Below are 26,812 nucleotides of genomic sequence, written 5' to 3' on the forward strand. Positions count from 1 at the left end.
TCCATGGCAGAACATGTCCAGAACTCCTGTATTCCTCTATTATGTGTAAGCATTCCCTTCCTCTTGCTCTGTTTTCATACATCTTCCCTTTATTGCTGTAGGTGAACTTCCTGCACCCAAGATGTTTATAAATACAACTTCTGCTCAGGAGGGAGACTGGGTCTTGGCAGGGTGCATATGTCCATCAACCGTCCCTGTGACCAAATTTTTCTTTTGCAAAGACGGGCATCACATAACAACTAAGAGAGCAGAATCCCAGACTGCTTTTTACACATTCAGTATGTCCAAGAAGAGTGCAGGCCAATATTCTTGTGGTTATCAGCATAAGGACAGCAAAAATCAGGAGAAAAGGTCCTTTCTCAGCAATGTATGGAAACTGATTGCTCTGCCAGGTAAGACTACTGAAGTCATAAGTGCAAGAATGGATCAGGAGTTTAGGTGGTGTAGCAATGATTATTTGTGACTAGAAACAGAGCCCGTTGTGCAAATAAATACAACGGGCTCTAGAAAGCTGGGGCTGGGGAGGGCTGGTGGGAGGGTGTAGTTAGAAAGGGCTGGCAGGTGGGGAACAAGGGGGGGTCTGGGGATAGGTGAGAAGCAGGAGGGGTGTGGAGAGGAATGGCAGGTAGGGAGGCAATGGGGTTCGGGGAAGGGCTGAGAGCCAGGTGGGGTGTGGAGAGGAAAGGCAGCGAGGGAGGCAATGGAGTTTTGGGGAGGGCTGAGAGCCAGGTGGGGTGTGGAGAGGAAAGGCAGGTAGGGAGGCAATGGGGTTTTGGGGAGGGCTGAGAGCCAGGTGGGGTGTGGAGAGGAAAGGCAGGTAAGGAGGCAATGAGGTTTTGGGGAGGGCTGAGAGCCAGGTGGGGTGTGGAGAGGAAAGGCAGGTAGGGAGGCAATGGAGTTTTGGGGAGGGCTGAGAGCCAGGTGGGGTGTGGAGAGGAAAGGCAGGGAGGGAGGCAATGGGGGTTTAGGGAGGGTGCGCAGGCGCACCAGTATCAATGTGAGTCATCTGATAGATGCTAAGGGAATTATATAGTAGGATGAGTACTGGGCTTTAATTCCCCTTAGTACAATTGTGGCGTTTATCATATTGTGCCAATGAACAGATCAATGAACTATCAAAACAACCATCAAAATTTAGGTTCCTGTTTGTAACTGATGAACAGAACATGAGCCAAGCCAGATGGCCAATCAGCAGTGTGATGTGGTACCTAAAACGGCAAAAGCAATTTTGGGCTGTATCAATAAAAGTATAGTGTCCAGATCATGCAAAGTGATGGTATTACTTTACTTTGCTCTGGTTAGACCTCATCTAGAACATTGTGTCCAGTTCTGGGCACCACAATTTAAGAAGGATATAGACAAGCTGGAACATGGCCGTCGTCACACGGGCATCTCTTCCATTAAATTTACAGCATATAGCGTCCTACCTGTTATCGGCACAGTAACGTTTCTTTGGGTCACCTAACGGCTCTTCGCGCCACCAGCTGTCCACACCGAAGCACTCTGTTCTGTTCTCTCTAACCGCGCAGAAGCAGCTCCTCCCCCTTTTTTTTAATTCTTCTGGCGTTTAATTCCGCTATAACGGATTAACAGCATATAAACATTACGACCCTTTTGTTTTTCCAACTTTGAAATTATATAAATAGCCCTTTGCCCGCAGAAAACTCCCTGTCTGACGTGATCCCCATCGCTGAAGACTGCCATGGCAACTGAGTCATTTTTACTTCAGCAGAAAGTTTTCATTGTGTTATGTCGTTATGGCGTTATAAGGACATAATAAAATAAAAAAAGGGGGAGTCGCAGGAAGAAATGGATTCTGGGATTGAAGGGAGGGCATAGGACGTTGCGAGGCGAAATACATCGATGTGAGGCATTCACACTGAGGCGCAAAATATCGCAACTATCAAGCAAAAAACAGCAATGAGGAAATCGCATCAGTGTTGGAATAAGGTGGGTGTTTGCCGGGAAATAGCGCCATTTTAGCGCTAAAAAAAGCCCGTGTGACGACGGCCCATGTCAAGAGGAGGGCAACGAAGATGGTGAGGGGTCTGGAGACCGAGTCCTATGAGGAAAGGTTGCTTGGTATGCTTAGCCTGGAGAGGAGAAGACTGAGAGGTGATATGATAACCATCTTCAAGTACTTGAAGGGCTGTCATATAGAGGATGACATGGAGTTGTTTTCCATTGCCTCAGAACCAATGGGATGAAATTAAATCAAAAGACTTTTCACCTAAACATTAGGAAGAACTTCCTGACAGAGCGGGTCCCTCAGTGGAACAGGCTTCCTTGGGAGGTGGTGAGCGCTCCTTCTTTGGAGGTTTTTAAACAGAGGCTAGATGGCCATCTGACAGCAAAGCTGATTCTGTGAACTTAGGCAGATCATGAGAGGGAGGACAGGAAGGGTTACATCAGTGCTTAGTTCTCGTGGCCCTTTCTTACATGTCCAGGGTAATGCTAATCACCACTTTGGGGTCAGGAAGCAATTTTCTCTGGGCCAATTTGGCCAGGGATCTGGAGGTTTTTTGCCATCTTCTGAGCATGGAGCAGGGGGTCACTGGGGTTGTGGCAGGAAGTTAGTTGTGAATTTCCTGCATTGTGCAGGGGGTTAGACTAGATGGCCATGGAAGTACCTTCCAACTCAAGATTCTATGATTCTCATCAAGCTTGATTCTATGTATGCTTACTCAACATAAATCCTACTGAATTCAATGGAATTTGGTCATATGTTTGCAACCAGTGTCCTCTGAGGCCAAGGCCCTTTGTAATGCTTTAAACTGTTAAGTATCAGATCCCTAGTAACATTCAAGATTCTTGGGTGGGAGGGGATTGGAGTTTGGAGCTACAATAGTTTACATTAAATCCTTGGCCGCAGTATTTGTTCCTGAAGCTATTCTCCCTTATCTTAGGAGACACAGGACATTCAAGTAAGTATTTATCCATGCTGTTTCTTCATATTCTTGGGCCACTAATGATCCAGAGTTTATTACTACTCTGTTACATATCCAGGAGATCATATTCATTCTTGGTGAGTAAAAACTTTTGTCCATTGGGGATTGTGTCTGTTTTTGTAAAGAATTAACTACGCATCTTTTGAGCATTAATTCTTTTTTTCCACAAACCTTTAAGCCAAGCCATCCAAGTGATCTGTATCATCTTCTAGGTCAACTGTATTTTTGTGTTTTGCAATACACCTTTTATATGAGGTTATTTTAAAACATATGTCCTGACATTGAAACGCCAAAGTAGCCCTTTGCATGCATAGGCAATGGGGATGTCGATTTTATTTTAATGCATTACTATCAGTATTACAGCTCATTGACTAAGTAGATACTGTTGTGTTGGGGATGCAGATCTTTATCCAGAACCACCATTGGTTACACTCAGCTAGGTGCCCCTGCCTAGATAAATCAACACGGTCTTCACATTTTGAAAGCCATATTTCAAAATTCATCTTTGGAGTCACTGCTCATCTTTCAGTTTTTGGACTTGGGCTTTAATCCCAATTTGTACTTCTTGTTGTATCTACAAACAAATTGTTGTATTCTTTAAAAAAAAAACCCTTGGAATTATTCAAAGATCCAGAGGAGTTAGCCATGTTAGTCTGTAGTAGCAAAATCAAAAAGAGTCCAGTAGCACCTTTAAGACTAACCAATTTTATTGTAACATAAGCTTTCGAGAATCAAGTTCTCTTCGTCAGATGCATGGTACAGAAACTGGTCAAATATAGAAGGGGAGGGGAGGAGAGAGAAGATGCTCTTCTCTCTCCTCTCATCCTCTTCTATATTTGACCAGTTTCTGTACCATGCATCTGACAAAGAGAACTTGATTCTCGAAAGCTTATGCTACAATAAAATTGGTTAGTCTTAAAGGTGCTACTGGACTCTTTTTGATTTTGGAATTATTCAGTTGACCTTCACTTCTGTTCTAGCTTTCTCAGAGGAAGCAATGTCTGGTTGTCAGTTGTAATGATTAAGGTTCCCAATCCATTATAACAGCAGAGAAGCAGACAGGCAACCAATCATAACTTAAGGTGCCTTAATACTTTTACAGTGCAATCCTAAACAGAGTTACTCCGGTCTAAGCCCATTGATTTCAATGAGCTTAGACTGGTATAACTCTCCTTAGGATTGCACTGTTAATGAATGTATTTAAAACTACATTAAAACAGATAATTTTTAAGAAACGCAAGTTAACCTAAACAACAAGTTAATCTGCTGTTGAAATGGTAGACTTCTGATGTTTCCGTCTTCAGTTTCTTTCCAAAACAGACTATCATCCTGTCTTTCTTTTAGTTTTTCTTCCATTTGGTGAATTTCAATATTTATTTATGCTGTTATCATCCTCTATCTTCTTTTTCAGAATTTTCTTCAGCTCCTTTTTCTTAGAATATCAATTCCTATCATAGAAGATGACAATATGACATTATGCTAATATATGCGTGTGATACTCACTAATATCACTGAGTTCTGTTCTGACAGCTTTTGTACTCATAAAAGCTGCAGAAGAATATCAAAAAAGGCAATGTTAAAGATCATGGAAGTTCCATAAACTAATGCCACACAGGTTAGGGCATGCAATGAGAGGGGAGGAACTGGGGTAGAACGAGTGGGGAAGTTGATAAGATTGCACCCATTATTTCAATTACATTCTAATATTATTGAGATAAAAAATCTCTTACTTGCACACTATGTAATGGGTTGGATCCAGCCATCTTTTTTACTCAGTGTTGACCAATCCTTCACCTTACTACAGACCCATCCCACATGGCATTTGTTCAGGCAGCTCCCATGGACTACTCCTCCCATTTTTACTACTGGAAAAGTGGGTTGGATCAAAGCCAATTCAGACCCAATCCAAGCTGATTCAGCCTTAATTCAGCCCAGATCAGGTAGCAGCAGGGTATGGGAGCACTCCCACCCTCTGCAGTGGCCCATTCCAGGCCAATTTGCGCCTGATCCAGGCAGATTTGGGCCTAATTCGGCCCTGAATCAGCCCCCTACAGAACATGGGAACACTCTCAGGGGCAGCCGCGGCCTGCATGATGACGTCACTTCTCAGAAATGACAATCAGTCACATACGCAACTGATATCAGAGCAGGTAGGGGCCAGCCCCACCCCTCCTGCCAAGAGGACAGGGGGACATGGAAACCTAAGTAGAAACCAGGATATCAGGCTGTTTGAATAAGTAGATTCAAGAACAGAAGTTTAAAGAAGAGAAATTAAAGATGACAGTCTATAATAAAAATCAATTAATAGCTTACCTATTCAAAATAGCAGGTAGATGAGCTTTGCCTGGTGTACAAATGTCTTACAGAAATGCTCTTTCCTCCTTGATCTAATTCTGATAAATATTTATCTTCACAGGCCAGAAATGGATATATATATTTGTTTCTCTCGCCATTCTGGTTCTGGTTCCCTTGATCTATCTCTTGTTAAAGAAAGGTGAGTGATGGCAGCATGAAGCCATGTCAGACCACCAGAGGTAGAATTTTGAAACTGCTTAATACTTGTAGGAAATACAAAGGTTCAGCCTTCACACTATACTTTGAAGTACATGGCTCATCCATCTAGAGAAGGGATATTGCTCTTCATTCCATAGGAGCCCTTACTATTAGTCAAATATTAGTGCCCATGTGGGGAAGGAAGCCCTTTGCAAAGCCCAATAATTGTAACATTTTTTGCTCTAAATAAAAGAAATGGTGCCGCGTGACATACTTCTTGTTAAGTAGTGGGTTCAGACATGAGGTAATTCAACAGCTCTTTATTTAGCAGGAACACAACACACACTGACTGACTGAACAGAAGCCCTCAATATATATACAGCAGCTCCACCCCCAGAATAACTGATAGGCAATGAGAATACATACTTTACAATACCATCATTTGCATAAACTATATACAATGTTTGAAGTAGGCAGGCCACTGATTGGTCTTTATTATAGAGGACCAATTGGCTGCTGCCTTGAGAAAGTAACCTGTGATATTGCAGGGATTAAGGACCAATGAGCATGCAGGCATTGGAAGCCTTGACTGAACCTTAAGCTCAACACAGTATAGTGCATTGCAATCAATACAGTAAATACTTTAGAGGCCTTGCTCGGCCCAGTACACAACACTTCTGTTCAGGAGAAGCAGAGGTTAAAATGATATGTCTTTTGGTTCAAGCAAAAAAAATGGGAACAGACAGAAACAAAGGATGTTTTGCATGAATCTAGTGAATCTGGAGCTGAGAGAGTAACTGTGCAATCCTATGAACACTTTCTTGAAAGTTAGCTCCACTGAATAGACTGGAGTAGGCTTCTGAGTAAAGCATCTTAGGATGGCACTGTAAAGTGTCATGGTGTTCAAGCCAGCCAGCCCCTTCACTAAGTCTTGCCTCATTCCCTTGCCCAGTTCCCCTTCCCTTCCCACATGGCTTTTGTCCAGGCAGGTCCTATGATCCCCAGCATAGGTGGTCAGAGGGGACCCCCTCCTTCCTTTCTCACCAGCAGCAAAGCTGGTTGGGTCCAAGCCATGAACAGCATTTGAAGATAAGGTGTCTACATGAGAACATAGCAGGAAATTGTTTATGTATGTAGCTAAAGCAGATCACAGTCATGTATATATAACATATGCAGGGACAAGCCAACAAAGTGGCAGCAAGCACGCTGGCCCCTCCACCAATTAGATGACTTGAAGGCACCATACACACATACACCAAAGTGGGGATATAGTGCCAGTGTATATAAAACTGCACACATGAAGGCACCATCCCCATGACTGGGAATGTTCAACAATTTGTACAGGGATGGAACCTGTGCATCCTTACTTTATACATTTACAGGGTACTTAGGACAAATACATATAGGTGGCTAGTGAGGCCAGTTGGCTTGCTACTGCTCCCTTTCTAAGCATGTGGGCTTTCCCTGCATATGTTATGTATACAGGGAGCCAATCAATCACAAGTCCATGCAGGTGGCAAGGGGTTTGCAACCAGCAGTATCTAATATATGTTATACAAAATCTGCCTTGTCAATATCTACTAATATTCCTTACTATCTCTCTACAAGAGTCCAGTAGCACCTATAGGACTAACAAAATTTGTGGTAGGGTATGAGCTTTCATGAGCTACAACTCATGAAAGCTCATGCAGCTGTGGCTCACAAAAGCTCATGCCCTACCACAAATTTTGTTTGTCTTATAGGTGATATTGGATTCTTGCTCTTTTCTACTGCTACAGGGCGAAGCTACAAGTGACGAATGACACTTGAACGGCAAGTGTATTTCTCCCTGTTCACTTGCGCTCCACTCAATCCACTTGCCGTTCCAGTGTCATTCGTCACTTGTAGCTTGGCCCATAGACAGACTAACTCGGCTACCCATCTTGATCTATCTCTCTACAAGTTACACTCTTATATCCACACTCTTTTAGGTTCCTTAGAAGAGTTCAGATTGTTCCCAGCCCTGTGATGTGGCTCACACTCTAGGATAGCAAATTCATTTTGGAAATGTTTGCCCCCTACCTTCTACTTATAGTCATCTTTTGGCTCTGAGCATCTATGAAGCGGTCATATAAAAAGCATATGGGGCAACAAGGATGCAAAGGCAGAACTTATTAGGCTATTATGCTTCAACCCACTAACCCAAGGGATTGAAAGTCTTCCATTTGACTTTCTGAAAGTAAGATTGGCAAAGCTACCACCCAAATCTATGCAGGTGGTATTTAAATCACTTGAAAATCTATAGCTTTCTGAGATATCTGTTTTTCCATGAAAGTGATTGTTTTATACTCTGCTTCTTATGAGAAAAATAGTTTTAGGGTTTTTTTCTTTTCTGTTTCAGTTGCTTCTTGTCAGAGATCTTCAAGGTAGGAAGAAACAAAAACCCCATAGCTTGACATTTTGTGTACAACTTTACTATGAATGTGACTATTTCTTTATTGGTCTATGTGAAGTTATGACAGGGTTATAATGGTCAGTTTAAATAATGACATCCCAAAATGAAGGCCATTTCCCCACAGTCTAAAAATAGCTGCTCCTGGATCGCTGCTGGCTTCCTTGCACGATTTCTGATGTTTTGTAATGGGCAACATCAGAAATCGCATTTTGTAAATGGGCAATGTCAGAAATCGTGCAAGGAAGCTGTCAGTGATCTGTGAGTATCACACTATTTTTGGACTGTGGAGAAACAGCTGAAGTCTTTGTCACATTTTCCTTGTGTCCCCTGCAGATCTGTATGATCAAACTTGACTTGTGAGTTCCATGCTCATTTCTCAGGGACACAGGGGTCTGATTCAAATCAAGGCCATGTCATTTGGGAAGGGGTTGTTTGAGCCTTCTTCTTCCATCCCATTTTCCAACCTGAAATGGCTCCAGGGGAGTGCTATTTGGCCCTCTGTGGAAACTTATATGTATGTAGCTAATCAGTATATGTAGAACCCCCAGTGGGGCAAAGTCATTTTGGGTCAAGGTCATTTTAGGTCAGGAAAACTATGGAAGGTGTTGCTGTTAATAACAACTTGATTTTAGCCCAACTTTCTTACCAAGACTACAAGACTTACCAAGGCAGACTACAAAATATAAAAATCAATTTAATCAGACAACAAAAATTTCCACTAAGCAATGCAGTAGTATTATAGAACTGGACATGATGTAAACAAAACCTGCTTAAGACAACATGAACTGTCTAAGGTAGAACATATTCATTTACTCACAGTAAAATATTCCATTAAAAAGCAGCTTGTTGGACTTGCTTAGGTTGGGGCCAATACACACTTGTGCGTATAAACACAAATCAAGTTAGAAGATTCACACAGTATGAGTTAGAACTAGTAACTTTTGCAGTAATAAAACATACCGCAATGAAGAACTTTCATGGTACACAGTGTCAACAACTGCTCATAAAACTAGTAAGAGCAATATAACGGCACACCCCTTGTCTACATTCAAGTGGAGACTATCAACTAAGGCACTAGCACCATCTCTCTACATACCCTCTTTCTGCATACCACAATTCTGATCCAAATTTGGCCCCTGTATGAGTTTCCAGCATGAAACTTTGCACACACATCTGATTGTGAAGACCTACACAACATGAAGAACATGTAATGTGTTCTTAGACCCTGATTGCATGTTTAAAACAGCCTCTTAAATTTGGGAAGGGTTTTTCTTTCCAAATATGTCACATCAATCAGACATTACTAAGGAGACCAGACATGTTGATTTTGGGATAGAAGAGAGATTTCCAACAGGTGCATTTCATGCTCTTCTTTGCATCTGATGGCCCAGTTGTATGGCAAGCCACACAATCAGGCTTCATAAATCAAAAATATCTGCTTCAGGATCCTAAGTAGAGTTAACCAATCCTGATGAAGCATGGTGGGAAAGGTGAAATTCAGAATGGAGCAGGTAATCATGATTTTATTAACAGAAAACTAAACATCTCATGTTACCATCATATTGGGAAGACCAAGAAAACTCTTATTTTTTGTTACAGCAGCAGAGCTAGGGATAGAAGTGACAACTTACTCTTGTGATGGTTTCCTAATTCTAGATTCCACTCCATTGCCCAAGCTATTGACCCCAGAATGTGTGTGTGTTTGTGTGTGTGCACACGCTCCTGTGTCCTTGTACATGTGTCCTGCCTATCAGGAAAATTATAGAGGGGAAAGGGTTACTTTATTTTTTAAACAAAAATTATGAAATTCAATTATGGATCTAGGATTTAAAATTATGGATCTAGTGTATCTTGTATAGTTTGACTATTGGTAAATGTGTATCCTCTGCAAAAACAGAGGCAGCCCAAATGTTTTAGAGTCAAAACAGGCAGAATCACAAACTAACTTGCTGCATACTTTTCCCAGAGAACAAGCTCCAGCTGAAAACATAAGAAACTGTGTCTACGATGAAACTCAATGTAAGAGATATTTCTTTCCCCCTTTGGAATAAGGTCTCATGAAATACATTTGAGTAGGCTTGCCATTCCCCCAGTTGGGGAGGGGAATCCCCCACCCCCAGCCACTGCCCCCTGCCGCCTCTCACCTGGCCAGTGGGAGGGGGGAGAGAAAGATGCAGGAATGTGATTCTGGAGGTGAAGCATATGCTCCAGAGCGCCCCAGTAAATGCCCATGTCATCCCAGGAATGACATCTTCCATATCACGGCAGGAATGACATCATTCCTTATGCAGTGTGGAGCGCTCCAGAGCATGTGTGCACAAAGCACGTGTGAGGTAAGTCCCCCCTGGGCCCCCCAATCCCTAGATTTGCCCCCTAGGGACCTGGCAAGCCTACATCTGAGGGCCAAGCTACACATGACGAAAGACACTTGCCTGGCAAGTGGATTGAGTGGAGGGCAAGTGAACAGGGAGAAATACACTTGCTGTTCAAGTGTCATTCGTCATGTGTAGCTTGGCCCTTGAGTTATAGAATCTAGCACACACTTTAGAGACCTTATAGAATGCGGAGCACCTTCTGCTTACTTTTGTTACAGGCCTGGACTTCATGGTTGTGGGGTAAAAATCTGTACACTTCCTGCTGTAAACCTAGAAAGCTGTTTGTGTTGTTCTTCATACAGTCAGGGAGCTATAATCAGGCCTTGAAATTTCTGTGAACAGGGGATTAGAATATTTCTTCCTTCCCATACTTCTTATGTAAAACCCACATGAATTTTGCATTATGATGTAAGATTTTTCATTAGTATTCCTATGGGTGAGCTATTCTGTGAAAGACTTTAGGATCCAACCATTATTTTCATAGCACATAGAAACTACATATCTCCTTAAGAGCTTTGAATATAACACTAGTCACCAAGAAGCAACAGGTTTTCTCTGGTTGCAATTGCAGGGAGTTGAAAGAAACTGACAATCCCTACTCTCTACCCAACAGACAGAGAAATATATCCTATAATTACGTAAGGATGCCAAGGAAAGTATATATAAAACTCTTATTTGTTCAACCATTTTAACATGCTGTGATGTAGGTAAAGTGGATTCAGGCCAACATTGTGCCACATGGGACGGGGGCCATAAGATGAAATTGAGTGAAAAAGCAGACTTGATCCCACCTGATAACTGTTCCAGGGCTGGATCTAGGGTTGCCAGCGCCCAGTGCAACCCTTGTCCAGCCCTGTGTGCATGCGCGCAGCATGCACATGCGCTCCCAGCACTGCATGATGACATCACTTCCATGATGTCATCATGTAGGGTGGGAGGCGTGCTACCCACACGGCAAGCCGGCCGCCCCAGCGCCTGGCAGGCTGCAGAGCTGGCGGTGGCAGCATGGGCATGCGCTGGGGTGGCCAGCTTGCTGTGCGGGCAGCTGAGTGCAGGGCTAGGAGGCCCTCTGTGTGGTTCACCTGCCCTGCTGCCCCATGCCGCCTGTGCAGCAAGCCAACCACCCAAGCACCCAGTGCGCCGCAGAGCTGGCGGTAGCAGCGCAGGCATGCGCTGGGGTGGCTGGCTTGCCACGCGAGAGGCTGAGCACAGGGTTGGGAAGCCGTTCCCTGCCCCACCAATGGGGCAGCTGGCTTGCCACGTGGGAGGCTGAGCGCAGGGCTGGGAGGTCCTGCGCGCACGGCAAGCCAGCCACCTCATCGGTAGAGCAGGCAAGGGCTTCCCAACCCTGTACTCAGCCTCCCGCATGGCAAGCTGCAGCGCGCTCCTGGAAGCTGGCAGCTGCGCCCGGCACCCCCTCTTTGGCAGTGCCAGGGGCAGACTGCCTCCCCTGCCCCCCCTCAATCCAGCCCTGAACTGTTCACCATACACTGAAAAGCTTAATTTGCTGGTTTCTGCAGAATTAACAACAGCTTATCCTGCAGAAACCAGCACATTACATTTTTAAGGGATAGCAGAGCATAATCTGAAGGTACATGCTGTAGTAGAGTTGCTGAAGCTAAATAGGTCAGGGTCTGGTCAATGCCCTAATGTCAATTCCCAACCTCAGGGGAAACCTATGTAATACCTACTAAATTCAATAATGGAAGAAATGTTAACATAGAGTAAATAAATGACAACAGGTTGGATGGAGCCAGACTAAAGTGGATATTTCCAGCAATTCCCCCTTCCTGCTACAGATCTTCCTCTTGTCATTCCTTAGAGTCTCCTGACCCAGGAGAGGTGGTGCTGGAGCCAGTCCTGTCCATCACATATGTATTGCAGATGCAATTCTAAGAACACTTTCTTAAGAGTAAACTCCCTTAATTAAAACGGGAGTTATTTCTGAATAGAGCTGGTTAGGATTGCTTTCTGTGTGAACTAAAATGGAGCTTCACTCTCATGCAAAACCCACACAGTTCTTCTTAGAAGAAGCCAGATTCAGTAGAGTTTCCACTTTATTCTTGCCTCTGAATAGCACAAAGTTGTTAATATGGGCTTATTTATAAAGATTGTGATCTGTGGATGAGAATGTATTTAATGTATTCATTCTAGTTTCTGGCCCACACAACATATGCAACAGTCGGTGACAACCACATGGCTATTTTGGAAGGCCTATATAGCCTTAGTGGAAGGGCTTGCAGCTGAGAGTGATAGGCCATTCTAGATGCTATGTGCAGATTGTCAGATCTGTGGCTAAATAATAATTGTAATCCAGACTACCTTCTGCAATCAGACAAGAGTCCGTTGTTTCCAAAAAGATTTACTGAATAAGCAATCATTATAGTCCACTGGCCCAGATGCAATATCTGGACTGGTACACGTGTATTGTTACGAATAACAGGCAAAGCACAAGGTACAAAGTATCAGATCCCAGCAGACCCAACCTCCCCCCATAGTTCTCAAAACAATCCCTTTGAAGCTGAGAAAGCGAAAGTTTCCCAAGGCTGGAGAAGCGATAGCCAAAACAATCCTCTTCTGTGAGATAGCTGCTTGGAACATCTTGGCCCCTGTGAATAAAGCACTTAGAATACTGAAAGAATTAATATGGAGTCCCTTTGGCTACACACACAGGAAGAACATTCTAACCCTGACATTTTTTCTGCTCCCCTTAAGATGCCCCTCCCCCAGGTTTATGCGGATAACGATTATGAAATGCCTTGACTAATCTAGGAGCATGAACATGTACAGAGTGCACCCATTCATCAAACCCAGAGTCAAAGTCTTTCCATCTGATAAGATAAAACAGTTGATTTCTTTTAAGTTTAGAGTCCAAAATTTGTTGTACTTCATAATGGGTTTGATCATCGATCAAGGTCGGGATAGGAGGGGCTCGAGCGTGCCTTTAGTCTGCTGGTGGAGCCCTTTTTAAAAGGCTGACATGGAAGGTATCATGAACATGGCGCAAGTTCTTTGGCAAATCTAAAGCAACAGTCACTTCATTGATCACTTTACGAACAGGAAAGGGTCCCAGAAATTTCAAAGCTAGTTCGCGGCTGGTTTGTGTTACTTTCAAGTTTTTTGTTGAGAGGTAAACAAGATCTCCTGGTTGTAAATCCCATTCGGCCACACGATGGCGTTGGGCGTACTTTTTGTAATCCTGTTTGGCTTTGTCGAGATGTTTTTTAATTAGAGTCCATTGTTGAGCAGCTTCCCCCCACCAGTCTGAAACGTCCTTGGCTGCTGAAGTAGGAGGGGGGAGCGCTTCAAACGGGAAGGGTTTGAAGTGGAAGCCATAAACAACTTTGAAGGGAGTTTCTCCAGTGGAGGCATGCACACTGTTATTATATGAGAATTCTGCTAGGGGAAGCAAATCAACCCAGTTGTCTTGTTGAAAATTAATATAACAGCGGAGGAATTGTTCTAATATTTGATTAGTTTTTTCGGACTGTCCGTCGGTTTGAGGATGATGACTTGAACTTAAACCTTGCTCAACCCCCATAATTTGTAGAAGCTCCCGCCAGAACTTGGCAACGAATTGCCCGCCGCGGTCCGAAATCACCTTTGACGGAAAAGAATGCAGTTTTACAATGTGTTTTAGGAAGATATCCGCTAGTTTTCGAGCCGAAGGTATAGTGGTGCAAGGTATAAAATGAGCTTGTTTGGAGAATAAATCCACTACAACCAGAATGCAATTGTGACCCTTGGAGGGGGGAAGGTCGGTGATAAAATCCATGGATATTGTTTCCCATGGTCTGCTTGGCGTTTCTAACGGTTGTAACAGTCCCGGGGGTTTGCCCTTGCGGGACTTGGCACTAAGACAAATGGGGCATGATGCTACATACTGAGAAATGTCTTTGCGCATGCCCGGCCACCAAAATTGCCGTTGCACCAAATGGAGTGTTTTTAAGTACCCATAGTGTCCAGCCATAGGGGCGTCGTGACAGCATTGTAATACTTCTTTTCTTAAACTGCTGGGTACATAGAAGCGGTCTCCCCAAAGCCATTCTCCTTGTTCAGATTGTTGCAATTTTTCTTTGAGTACGTTCCCCCCCTCCTTTTCTACTTCAGCTTTCAGTTTTAGTCTCCACCCTTGATCGGGTTGAGGAGGTTGGGTTGAGTGGCTGCGCGTTGTCACCACTCCCCCTAATTGCGTAGGCGAAAAGACGGTGTCTATCGTCTCCTCCCTCTTGCTTTTGTGTTGGGGCATGCGCGACAGAGCATCAGCAAGAAAGTTAGTTTTGCCAGGCAAAAAGTTTAAAGTGAAATTGAATTTAGAGAAATATTCCGCCCAACGCAGTTGTTTGGCATTTAATCTTCTGGGACTGCGTAAGGCTTCTAAATTTTTGTGGTCCGTCCATACTTCAAAAGGATGACGGGCTCTTTCTAGCCAATGTCTCCAGGCAGCGAGTGCTGCTTTTACAGCGAACGCCTCCTTTTCCCAAACATTCCAATTTCTTTCAGTTTCAGAAAATTTTCGGGATAGGAAGGCACAGGGTTTAAGTATACCATCCTCCCCTGTCTGCAAGAGGACGCCTCCAATCGCAGTGTCGCTGGCATCAACCTGTACTATGAAGGGGCAATTTTCATCAGGGTGTTGTAGAACGGGCTCAGAAACGAACTGGGTTTTAAGGTGATTGAATGCTGCCTGGCAGTTCGGCGTCCAGGACAATTTGGCACTCGGTTTTTTGGCTTGGTCCCCCTTGTCTTTGGTTTTTAACAGTTCGGTTATGGGGAGTGTTATTTGAGCAAAGTTTGCTATAAATTCCCTATAGAAGTTGGCAAAGCCCAAGAAGGATTGTAGTTCTTTGTGGGTAGTGGGTGTTTGCCAGTTTTGTACGGCTTGTACTTTGCCCGGGTCCATTTTTAGACCATCTTTAGAGATGCAATATCCCAGATAGGTGAGTTCCGTTTTGTGGAATTCACATTTGGACAGTTTAATGGGCAATTTGTTACACATTAGAGTAGTCAAAACTTTCTTCACGAGCTCTACATGTTCTTCTTCCGATTCTGAATAAATTAAGACATCATCTAGGTACACTACTACTCCTTTGTATAAGAATTCATGCAAAACTTCATTGATCATGGACATGAAAACCAAAGGGGCCCCGGCCAGGCCAAAAGGCATAACCAAGTATTCATACTCGCCGAGGGGCGTATTAAAAGCGGTTTTCCATTCATCGCCTTCTCTGATACGAACGTGGAAGTAAGCATCTTTTAAATCCAATTTTGTAAAGATCTTACCTTGCGCCACGACATTGAGTAAATCTCGGATGAGTGGGATGGGGTAGGCGTTGCTGGAGGATACTGCATTTAGTCCTCTAAAGTCCGTGCAAAGTCTCAGTCCTCCATCTTTTTTCTTAACGAAAAGTACTGGAGCGGCATGTGGGCTATTAGCGGGTCGGATGAATCCTCTTTGCAGATTGGTGTCAATGAATTTGCGGAGCTCTTCACGTTCGTTAGGACTCATGGGATACAGTCTGCCTTTGGGTAAAGATGCACCCGGTAATATCTCCATGGCACAATCCGTCCTCCTGTGGGGAGGTAAAGAGTTGGCTTCTTCTTCAGTGAAAGCTTGGATATAAGCCCTGTACTGTTTAGGTATTTGATTAATATCTTCTTGAGTTAGAAGGGCTTGCTCAATGAGGGTAGGGTTGTTACCCCAATTTTGGTTCCAGCGGTGATTTCTACATGTATCATGGGAAAAAGTGATACTTCCAACTGCCCAGTCTATATAGGGGTTGTGATCCCACAACCATCTGCTTCCCAGAATCAACGGATATTTGGCGGTGGCGCTAATTACGAATGATCTTGTCTCCCAATGTTGTCCCATGCCTGTGATGACTGGCACAGTTTCGGCAGTGACAGGATTCATATTAGTGCCATCCATTTGTTCAAAGATGACCGGAGTTTCCAGCTCTTTAATGGGAAGTACTAATCCATTTACTAGGGCCGGTGAAATAATGTCTCTAGAGCAGCCCGAGTCTATGAGAGCTTGAACGCGGACATGCGTTTTTCTTTCTGGATTAACCAATGTTACTGGTATGAAGAGTATGGACCCATGAGGTCTGTTCGGAGTAGGAACTGACTGATCTTTGATCTGCCGTTTGGGTCCTTTTACGACAGATCTATTTCGTTTCCCGAGGCAGGACTCTCTGGATTTTCCTCCCCGATTAGAGCTGTTGAATAGTCCATAATTTCCTCTAATTCCAACCCTCTCTCGGGAGGATTTCTACGAAATGCCCCTCTGCCTCTTGTTGCTCTTGGAGCTGGCGTCGGGCGGGTTGGCGCAGGTAGAGTGGTGGGGGCTGGACGCCTTGGTGAGAACGGAGTTCTTTGCACAGGCCGGTATGGACATTGCGCCGCAAAGTGACCGCTTTGTCCACACTGCAGACACAATCCTTGTTGCCATCTAGCATCTCTCGCTCCTCTGGTAGCGTACCCAGCACCCCTACTTCCTCTCACCAGTACTGAAGAGCGCCTTTGTCCAGTGTTTTGCTGTTGCTCGACTAAGCGTACTTCTTGCATGCAATTTTCTACTTCACAAGTTAACTGAATCCACCCCAAGAGGGTGGGGGGATTATCTTGCATGAGGGCTCTATCCAACAATTTGGGATTCATACCTTGTTTGAACAGAATTATTTTGGTGGACTCCTCACACCTTGGGCATTTTGCAGCCAGCTGTTGGAATTTTGTAACATAGTCTCTCGCCGACATGCTGCCTTGCCTAATAGACTGTAATTCTGTTCTGGCTCTACTCTCTTCCAAGGGCTCTTCATATTGGGCGCGAAGCGCATCGACAAGACCCTGCAGAGTATTCAATTCAGGGGCCCCTAAGTCATAAAGGGCTACATACCATTCTGCCACTTTTCCTTGCAGACGAGACCCCAAGTGTTCGATTTGGCTGGCTTCGTCTCCGAATAAATGTCCCCAACGGTTAAAAAATTGTAAGGCTTGCACTAGGAAGAACCCTAGTTTGGAGGGATCTCCATCAAACGTGGCTTCCAGTTTCACCCACCCCGTAGGCAGTTCCGGGGCTCGGGCGACTGGCGCCGGTAGAGGGTAATATTCGATTGGTACCGGTTGGGGCTGAGGTGGAGGGTACTGGGGCCCCGGTTGAGGTTGCAACGGGGGAGGACCCCTTGGCCCTGGTCGAACCGGTGGAGGGGGTCCTCTAGGCACTGGCTGTAGCGGTGGAGGAGGCCCTGTGGGCACCGGCTGTCGCGGCAGCGGCGGACCCCTCGGAACTGGAAGTCGATGTGGAGGAGGTAGCTGAGGAGTTCCTCCAGGTATTGGCTGAATGGGCAAGGGAGTTATTCTCGGCCCTGGCGTCAGGGTTCACCTAGGAGTGGTGCCTCTTGGTATCGGAGCCACAAGTCTCGGCAAAAACGGTTGTCCTCCCGTCTGGGTTATAGGTATCGGAACTATTTGTAGCAGGACTGTTGTTGGCGTGACGAGTGGTGGCCCCTGAGGCTGACTTGTAGTTGGCGTGAGTGTCGGGGTCCCTCTTGGTGGATGCTGGGGAGTACCCCCAGATTGAGACGAGGTTGTCAGAGTCCCCTCTGGTGGTTGTCCCCCTCCTCTTTCCTCCTCACACTCTTCTTCTTCTTCTTCTTCTTGTCCTGGGACAGGGTTTGACGGCTGTTCATTTGGCTCCTCAGGAATCGGGGGCGGTTGGTTAGGGTCCGTTGTCTCTGTCTGGGGAACGATCTTCTGCAGAGTTGCCAGACTTTGACTGATAGTCTGCATCCCTGTAGGGACTGATTGATTCCCTTCTGTTCCCCTGACCACTAGTACGGAGAGTAAATGGACTGCATGGGCCAAACTTTCCTCCATGCTCATCAGACTCTCTTCTAAAACTTGCACCCGACTCGAGTCCCCTGCGGTGGCCTCGGTTCCCACACCCTGGTAGGGGGTTTCGCCGGGTCCTTGCGGGGCCTCTCCGTATTCTGTATAGTATTCTGCACAGGTTGCTCCAGGCCAAGGTTTTATCTCTCCCATGCCTTGGGCCCCCGCACCTTGCTCTTCTTGCGATCTCCCTGCCAGGATTCCTTTCGCCAATCCTGTGACCGCCGAAATTCTAGCATCCACAGCTATGGTTCGACTTTGTAATTGTATCCACGAATGTTCATTCGGATCTTGGTGTCCCGTCCACGGAACGACCTATGCATAGTCCCAACTCATCACATCACGGTGCAACGTTTCCCAAGTGTGGGTACTCTCCGAGGCTGTTCAATCCCGTTCCAACTGTCAGACTCTTGATTCCAATAATACCAAAGTTGACTACTGGAGTGCTCTGCAATCACCTCGAGACTCCGTCGGCCTTCCATCGGGGCTTGCACGAACACCATACTTGCTCTCCTCTCCCTCGCGTCCCTTGGCCTCGATCCCCACTGCGTTGGCGTCGGCAAGGAAATCAGCGGGTCAGCGGCGGCTGTGGGTCGGGTATCTGTCCTGCTGGGCGCGAGGGTGTAGATTGTAGTAACAGAGGACCCTGTCCCTCTTTGAACGGGTCCTTGAGGTTCCAGTCCTTGAGAGCCGGGAGAGGCATATGGATCAAACAAAGGGTCCCTGTCAGGTACAGCTTTGGAATCCGTCTTCTCCGGCTTAGGCATTGGAAATATGTGATTCATAACAAAATGTCAGATCTGTGGCTAAATAATAATTGTAATCCAGACTACCTTCTGCAATCAGACAAGAGTCCATTGTTTCCAAAAAGATTTACTGAAAAAGCAATCATTATAGTCCACTGGCCCAGATGCAATATCTGGGCTGGTACACGTGTATTGTTACGAATAACAGGCAAAGCACAAGGTACAAAGTATCAGATCCCAGCAGACCCAACCTCCCCCCATAGTTCTCAAAACAATCCCTTTGAAGCTGAGAAAGCGAAAGTTTCCCAAGGCTGGAGAAGCGATAGCCAAAACAATCCTCTTCTGTGAGATAGCTGCTTGGAACATCTTGGCCCCTGTGAATAAAGCACTTAGAATACTGAAAGAATTAATATGGAGTCCCTTTGGCTACACACACAGGAAGAACATTCTAACCCTGACATTTTTTCTGCTCCCCTTAAGATGCCCCTCCCCCAGGTTTATGCGGATAACGATTATGAAATGCCTTGACTAATCTAGGAGCATGAACATGTACAGAGTGCACCCATTCATCAAACCCAGAGTCAAAGTCTTTCCATCTGATAAGTTAAAACAGTTGATTTCTTTTAAGTTTAGAGTCCAAAATTTGTTGTACTTCATAATGGGTTTGATCATCAATCAAGGTCGGGATAGGAGGGGCTCGAGCGTGCCATTGGTCTGCTGGTGGAGCCCTTTTTAAAAGGCTGACATGGAAGGTATCATGAACATGGCGCAAGTTCTTTGGCAAATCTAAGGCAACAGTCACTTCATTGATCACTTTACGAACAGGAAAGGGTCCCAGAAATTTCAAGTTCTGGATGCTAGCTCATCACTGGCATTGGTGCAGCTAGTGCGCTGACATTAGCTGTTATGTCCTATGCCCTCTTAGCAGAGAAAAGCAATGGCAAAACAAGGCGTAATTCCAAGAAGTTGAGATCGTAGCAACTACATTGGAGTCCATAGCAAAACTTTCAGCAACCACCAGTCATAGAATGGCATGCTGATGATGCCCCCATACCAAACAGTTACGCTTGTAGCCAATAAATACACAATGATGCCTACACAGTTTTGTGAGGTCACCCATTCACCCACAGAAACCTACAGAAAAAGGAACAATGGCTACACAGCACCACACCTGCTGTGGGAAAGTTTACTGTGTGCGTAGTAGGAGACCTTTACCTTCTGCACTTTGGGGAGCTACACAGAAGAGGGGGGAAATCACCTCATGCAAACACATTCTCTCCTGATAGACACAAAGAGAAGGAATATGGCTATTCATATTACCTCACCCAGATACGTCCACTGTTTTCTTGGCAAAGAACAGTACTATGGAAAGGCAAAGGCTTCTTCTATAGAAAGGTTCAGGTCCTAAGGACTGTAATGACTCAAAGAGCATCTTGATTCAAAGCAAGTGAGTACAAAAGGACAACAACAACAGAACACAAAACACAACATTCACAGAAAGTCTTCTTGTCACTTCTCCCATACCTCTCTGGGCAAAAGTATGTGTGGGAAACCAGAACAAAGTATTTCACCAAGGGGGATTTGGGAATAAAATTAAGTTCATATTTTGGCTAGCAGCAGCAAAACAGAAGGAAGAAGCAGAGCTAGAACCCACACTTCACAAAGTATACACCATTCCTCTAAATACTTACTAGGCATAAAAAAGGTAAAGTCCTCTGTGCAAGCACCGAGTCATTACTGACCAATGGGGGGACGTCACATCACAATGTTTTCTTGGCAAACTTTTTGTTACAAAGTGGTTTGCCGTTGCCTTCCCCAGTCATCTACACTTTACCCTCAGGAAACTGGGTACTCGTTTTACCAACCTCAAAAGGATGGAAGGCTGAGTCAACCTTGAGCTGGTTATGCGAACCCAGCTTCCGCCAGGATCGAACTCAGGTTGTGAGCAGAGCTTGGACTACAGTACTGCAGCTTACCACTCTGCGCCATGGGGCTCCTACTTACTAGACATACTGGAGAATAAAAAAAGAAGATGAATGGGGCGCTTGGAATCCATTATCGGTTCCAGTGTCGAAACCTGATATACATAACAGAGTAGGAAACATGGGAAAGGGGGGTGGCTTTATAGAATTGCACAAGTTAACATGCATGTCTTTGACCCCAGTGCTGAGATTTTGTACCATCAGAGCCAGTCACTGAGGATGGGCAGCTCATGATAATTGGCTGTCCTAGACTGCAATAATTTTGTTTTGTACCTTCTCAAGTAGCCATCCTTCTTCTGCATTCATCAGATTACCAGTACTTGTTGTTATTCATCCCAGCATCCGTATTCATAATCATCACTTTCTGCCATGTAGGCTACATGCTTTATATCTATGTGCTTTATATCTTGAGGGGAACCAGAGGTACCTGCCCCCTCCCTTATACAGCCCCCTCCCAATGAGCTTAATAACAAATAGTGGGTGGGCATAGATCCCTATCTCCCCCAGAGCCACACAGCTGTGCAATAAGCCACTAAGTTATTGGACAACATCCAGAATGGAATTCTGAAACCAAGTCAGTCAAATGGGATTTCTAACCCTCTAAGTGAATCAAGGCCTCTGTGCCTTTGAATGCTGCATTGATGGCCAGAATCACAGGTAAAAATCTGTTTCTGTCACTGTGCACTCCTGAGAGGTACCAGTAAATCATTCTGTTGTCACTGATACTGCGCTTGGCAGAAGTCTGCTTTTGTTTTGAATGCTCACAGTTATCAGCCAGTGAAATGCAATGGTCACTGTCGATCTTATTTCTCACTTTCTTTTCCTGTCCCCAGTAAATTATTTATGTGCTGACCAAGCCGTTGGCTAAATACCCTTCTCTTTATGGCTATTTGCTGTGGAAAAGGATAAGCTGCCAAGGGCTCAAATATCACACTTGCTGTTTCTTGGACTGCGGAAGAAGTATTTCCAAGTAGGGTTACCAACTTTGGGTTGGGAAATTCCTGAAAATGTTTTGGAGGGGAGCTCGGGGAGGGTGGGGGTTGGAGAGGGAGCTGGGTACAATACCATAGACTCCACCCTCCGAAGCAGCCATTTTCTCCAGGGCAACTGATTTCTGTTGGCTTGAGATCAGTTCTCCGGGTCCAACCTGGTTTGGCAACCCGATTTCCAAGGCTGTCTTTGAGATCCAAAATATTTTTAAGGATGGCTTCTTCTGAAAGGTTTTCACATTCCCATAGAATAAATCATATGCATGCTCTTTTGAAAATGTACTACAAGATTAGACTAATTGTGATTTTCTCCTCAGATGCAGGCATTATGGGGCTTGGCGAACCTATGGTGAGTAATGGACAGGGTACCTCTAGGCAGCAATTGTTATGTATTGGTCAAGCCTCTAGCTCAAACAAGGGTACTGAAGCCTGCACTGTCATTGGTTGTGTTTTGCTGGTAGCAGCCAATCAGGGCAGCACAATAAAGACCAATCACTGAGCTGTAAATAAGTTATAATGTATATAGTTGATGCAAATGAAGGGTTCCTGTTCTGCGTATTCTCATCGGATGTTAAGATAGCTGGGGCGTGGTTTGGGAATGAAAGTTGTGTATATATGTGCAGCTTGCTGCCTAGGTTTTCAGTGATGTTCTGATTGAATAAAGAGCTTGTTGAATCACTCAGTGCCTGAACCCACCATTTAACAGCAATCACCTCCCCACTCACAGCATTCTCCAATACCACCACAGCAAAGTGCATTATGAAGCTGCTGCTCACCCATGAGGTGAGGCACAGAGGCACAGCACTGCTGTGCTCACTTGCCTCTCACCCCCTATGCGGAAGCATGGCATGGTAATACTCATCTCCATGCACTGCACAGCTGTGGGATAAGACACAGCAGCATCCACCCTCCTTGTTCACTCAGGGCAGGAAAGGAAAAGAAGTCACTGCCCATTCTTAGCACTCCATCATGCCAGCAAAAGAAAGAGGAAGAGGACTAGGGCCAACCCCCACCCTACCCCCCAACAAAGACAGGGAAAGAGGAAAAGAGCAGGCCTAGCAAACAGTTTCAGCAGGCCCTGAAACAGATCAGCTTAATGTATAACAATATATTATGGAGACACATGATTCTAGTGTATCTTATTCAGGGCTTTTTTTCTGGGAAAAGAGGTGTGGAACTCAGTGGGTTGCCCTCGGAGAAAATGGTCAGATGGCCGGTGGCCCTGCCCCCTGACCTCCAGACAGAGGAGAGTTTAGATTACGTGGAGGGCAATCTAAACTCCCCTCTGTCTGGAGATCAGGGGGCAGGGCCACCGGCCATCTGACCATTTTCAAGAGGTTCCGGAACTCCATTCCACCGCGTTCCTGCTGAAAAAAAGCCCTGATCTTATTCATTATTGACCTTTTCCTAACTGAGCATAGTGTTGTTATAAAAAGGAAAACACAAGTATTATTTTGGTACAAACTCTGGTAATATATATGACCAAAATGATAGATGTGAATAGGCATTAAGTGGCAGAGCTCAGACACAGAACTATAGATTTTAAAAAGAGAACTGAATGTTATATAAAAGATTCCAGAATTTATATGATTTTTTTAAAACCAATAGACAGAACACTTCTAAATAAAGCAAAAAAAGCTAGCAACATGCAAATTGTCATAGGCAAAAGACATTTTGAAATGCCTTCAAGAGTGTGCTCAAACTCAAAAGAGAAACACGTTGTCCATGTCATTTTCCAAATAGAGATAGTAACATGTTCTGTCTCAGACAAATAAACAAGAAGAAGCAGGTTACTCATGCTAAAATGTACAAAGAACATCTCCTTTAAATATCATGGAGCTCTCCTTTTTTACTGAAAATGTACTCATCCAGAATTGGCAGAAAGCTCTCTTTAAAAACTGAAATAGAAGGATAGATAAAACTGAGGGAGAGAACTGAAAATATTCAAGCTAGAAAAGAGTAGACAAACTAGGTTTTGAAGCGGGATGCATCTATAGAGAGATATCACCTAACCTGAAAATGTATCTGGCTGTCTGAAGCATAGGCTTCTCAGGAAATAGAGCACACACTCTCATAATGACACCAACTGCTCAAGAGGGAAAGAATATAAGAACATGACAGCCTGCTGGATGAGACCGGTGGTTCATCTAGTATAGCATTCAGTTTCACACAGTGGCCAACCAGCTGCCCTGAAAGCCAAACAAACAGGATACAGAGGCCGAGGCCTTCCTCTGATGTTTCCTCTGAGCCCTGGTGTTTACTTCCTCTGAATATAGAGGTCCCTTTTACTAGCCATGGCTAATATCCGTTGATGAACCACTCCTCCATGACTCTGTCCAATCCCCTTTTAAACTATCTATGCTTGTGGCCATAACTACCTCCAGTGGAGGTCCTCCACTGGTTGAGGTATTTGTTTACTTGTTGAGTAAAGAAATATTTTCTTTTTTCTGTCATGAACATATTTCCCAACAATTTCCATTGTGAATATATTTCCCATCAATGTCATTGGGTGCCCCTGAAGTCTAGCATTATGGGAGAAGAAGAGAAAGCTCCCTCTATCCATCCCATGCATAATTGTATAAACCTTTATCATGCCTCCCCTTAGTTTCCTTTTTTCTAGATTGAAAAGTCCCAGCCTTACCAGACTTTCCTCATACAAAAAGTGCTCTTGGTTTCCTTCTTTACTTTTTCTAGCTCTTCAATGTCCATTTGAGATAAGGTGATCAGAAGTGTACATAGTGTTCAAAATGAAGCACTATACAAGGACATTACAATACTGGCTATTTCATTTTCAATACCTTTCCTAATAATACCTAGTATGGAGTTTTCCTTTTTTCACTGCTACTGCACACTGATTCAGCCTTTTCATTAAGCTTTCCACTACAATCCCAAGATCTCTTTCAATCTCAGTATCAGGCAGTTCATTCCCCATCAGCATATATTTAAAAGGGGGGGGGGGATTTCTCAGAATGCATCACCTTCACTTACCGACACTGAATTTCATTCGCTCCATCACCCAATTCAGAGAAATTCTTGTGTAGCTCTTCACAATATGCCTTCATTTCCATCATCCTGCACAATTTGTTGTCATCTGCAAATTTAGCTACTACACTGCCCAATTGTAAATCATTTATGAACACATTAAATAACACTGATCTCAATAATAACTGTAGAATCCCACTTGCTTACTTCCCTCCCTTGTGAAAACTGTCCATTTATTCTTAATCTCTGCTTCTTGCCATTTAAGTAATTTTTAATCCATAAACAGACTCATCCTCTTATCTCCTTATTCAGGAGTTTTTGGTCAGAGACCTTGTCAAAAGGGAGGTGGGTGTGCATCTTTAGAAAAGGTGAAGCTATTCAAATTAAATTAACCAAGCTTTAGAAATCCAGTCAAGATAGGCCATTTTCCTCACAGCAAGTGGCTAATCTTCTGTTTCTTTAATCCAAGTTGCTGCAGCCCAAGAATACAGAAAGAACAGTATATGCAAACCTGGTTCCACAAAACAGGTGTTCTTCCCTCCACCTTGCACCTTCCTCAGAGACATCATGTGCAGATAAGGAATTCTCAGAGCTAATGGCACTTCATGGAGATGGATAAAGGAGAATAAATATGGAAGGATGAACTCAGAAAGGTGCCGAAGAATACTTCCATCCCATTCTCTGTTTTATTGCTTTATTTTGACATGCTCCTCAGTATTCCAGCATCCAGTGTACAGATTTCTGTCCTTTTTATACTCTTCTGGTCTGTTTCACCATGCAGTCCTCCCAAGACTCCTGTTATTTAGCCTATTTTCACTGTTATGCTTCTTTTGGTAGATTAGTTGTATAATATCCATCCTCACAGAAGATAATTTGAGTGAGCATCTGAAGAGCCTTAGTGTCATTCACGACTGATTTGGTCTGACTGCCATTTCTGATGTTAGCATAGCTTTCAAGTGTCTATACATAGGGATCGTCTTACGTCAGTCACAAACAGCACAATGAGTGAGGGCCACTGTTTTGTTAATATTCATCCGTAGTCAAATTCAATAAATATGTTGGCCCTGACTGTATTTCTGTGTCCTTTCCTGCTCTTTCCTCAGATGATATTTCTGCAATAACGTACGTATAGCTTAACTTGATTTCGCTTGACACTGGATAGGAAACAGAGGGCATTTTTTTTTCTGAAACTAGATTTCTTGTTCACTGGTTTCATTTTCAATGCCTCCTTTGTGGGGGTTTGATTGATACAGCAAAAAAGAAGGGAAAGGGGTGAGAGTGGCAGCAGAAAGCAGCAGGGGAATGGCTGCATGTGGATGCTGTTCCCACCCACCCCTGCTGCTTGCTGCTTATATAACGGCAGGAGCGTGTTTTTGCATCTCCGTGTAGATGCAGCATAAGATACTTTTCCACTGGAAGTATCCCCAAGTATATATAAGAAGTCATCACGTTTCCGTTCAGGCACTCAGAACGAATCATACAACTTAATCATTCGTTACTTTGAAATTAACATTATCTGAAGTGGGTGTAAAATTCACTTCTTGTATATCTCTAAACTCACTCATGCCCAGATAGTTGAAGGTCAAAGTATAATTTACTTAAGGCGGGGCTTGAAAGCGCTTTATCTTATATCTGTTTAACAAACAAGTTTTTTTAAAAAATAATATTTTTGTACAATAGAAGAAGACTTTTCCAAGGATTACATCTTAGATTAAGTGAGGATCTGTCACATCACTGGGCAGGGCAGATGAACCCTCCAGACAGAGCCCCCTTGACAGGTCTCAGGCTTGAGAGGGGGGATGGGTTAATTCCACCCTGGGCCCTCCTCCTCTGTCCCTACTGCCCTCCCTGTGGCCATTTAACAAGTGGGAGAGCTGGAGGTATGTCCTCTCAGGCCAGAGACCCCTACCCCTATGAGAGAGGCTACCTGGGGTGTGCCTGCCCCTTTTTTCTCAGTGTTCCCAGAGGGTTGCCCC

General features: G+C 44.4%; 1 long non-coding RNA gene across 1 annotated transcript; it reads left to right on the forward strand.

Moving 5' to 3' along the window:
* Nucleotides 1–5,366: 5,366 nt before the first annotated feature.
* LOC129338556 (uncharacterized) lies at nucleotides 5,367–25,905 on the forward strand. Its single transcript, XR_008597955.1, has 5 exons — nucleotides 5,367–5,442; nucleotides 7,822–7,846; nucleotides 9,842–9,894; nucleotides 22,172–22,203; nucleotides 25,306–25,905. It is a non-coding gene; the product is annotated as an uncharacterized LOC129338556 (long non-coding RNA).
* Nucleotides 25,906–26,812: the final 907 nt, after the last annotated feature.

The sequence above is a fragment of the Eublepharis macularius genome, chromosome 12 (assembly GCF_028583425.1).
Source record: "Eublepharis macularius isolate TG4126 chromosome 12, MPM_Emac_v1.0, whole genome shotgun sequence".
NCBI classification, from domain to species: domain Eukaryota; kingdom Metazoa; phylum Chordata; class Lepidosauria; order Squamata; family Eublepharidae; genus Eublepharis; species Eublepharis macularius.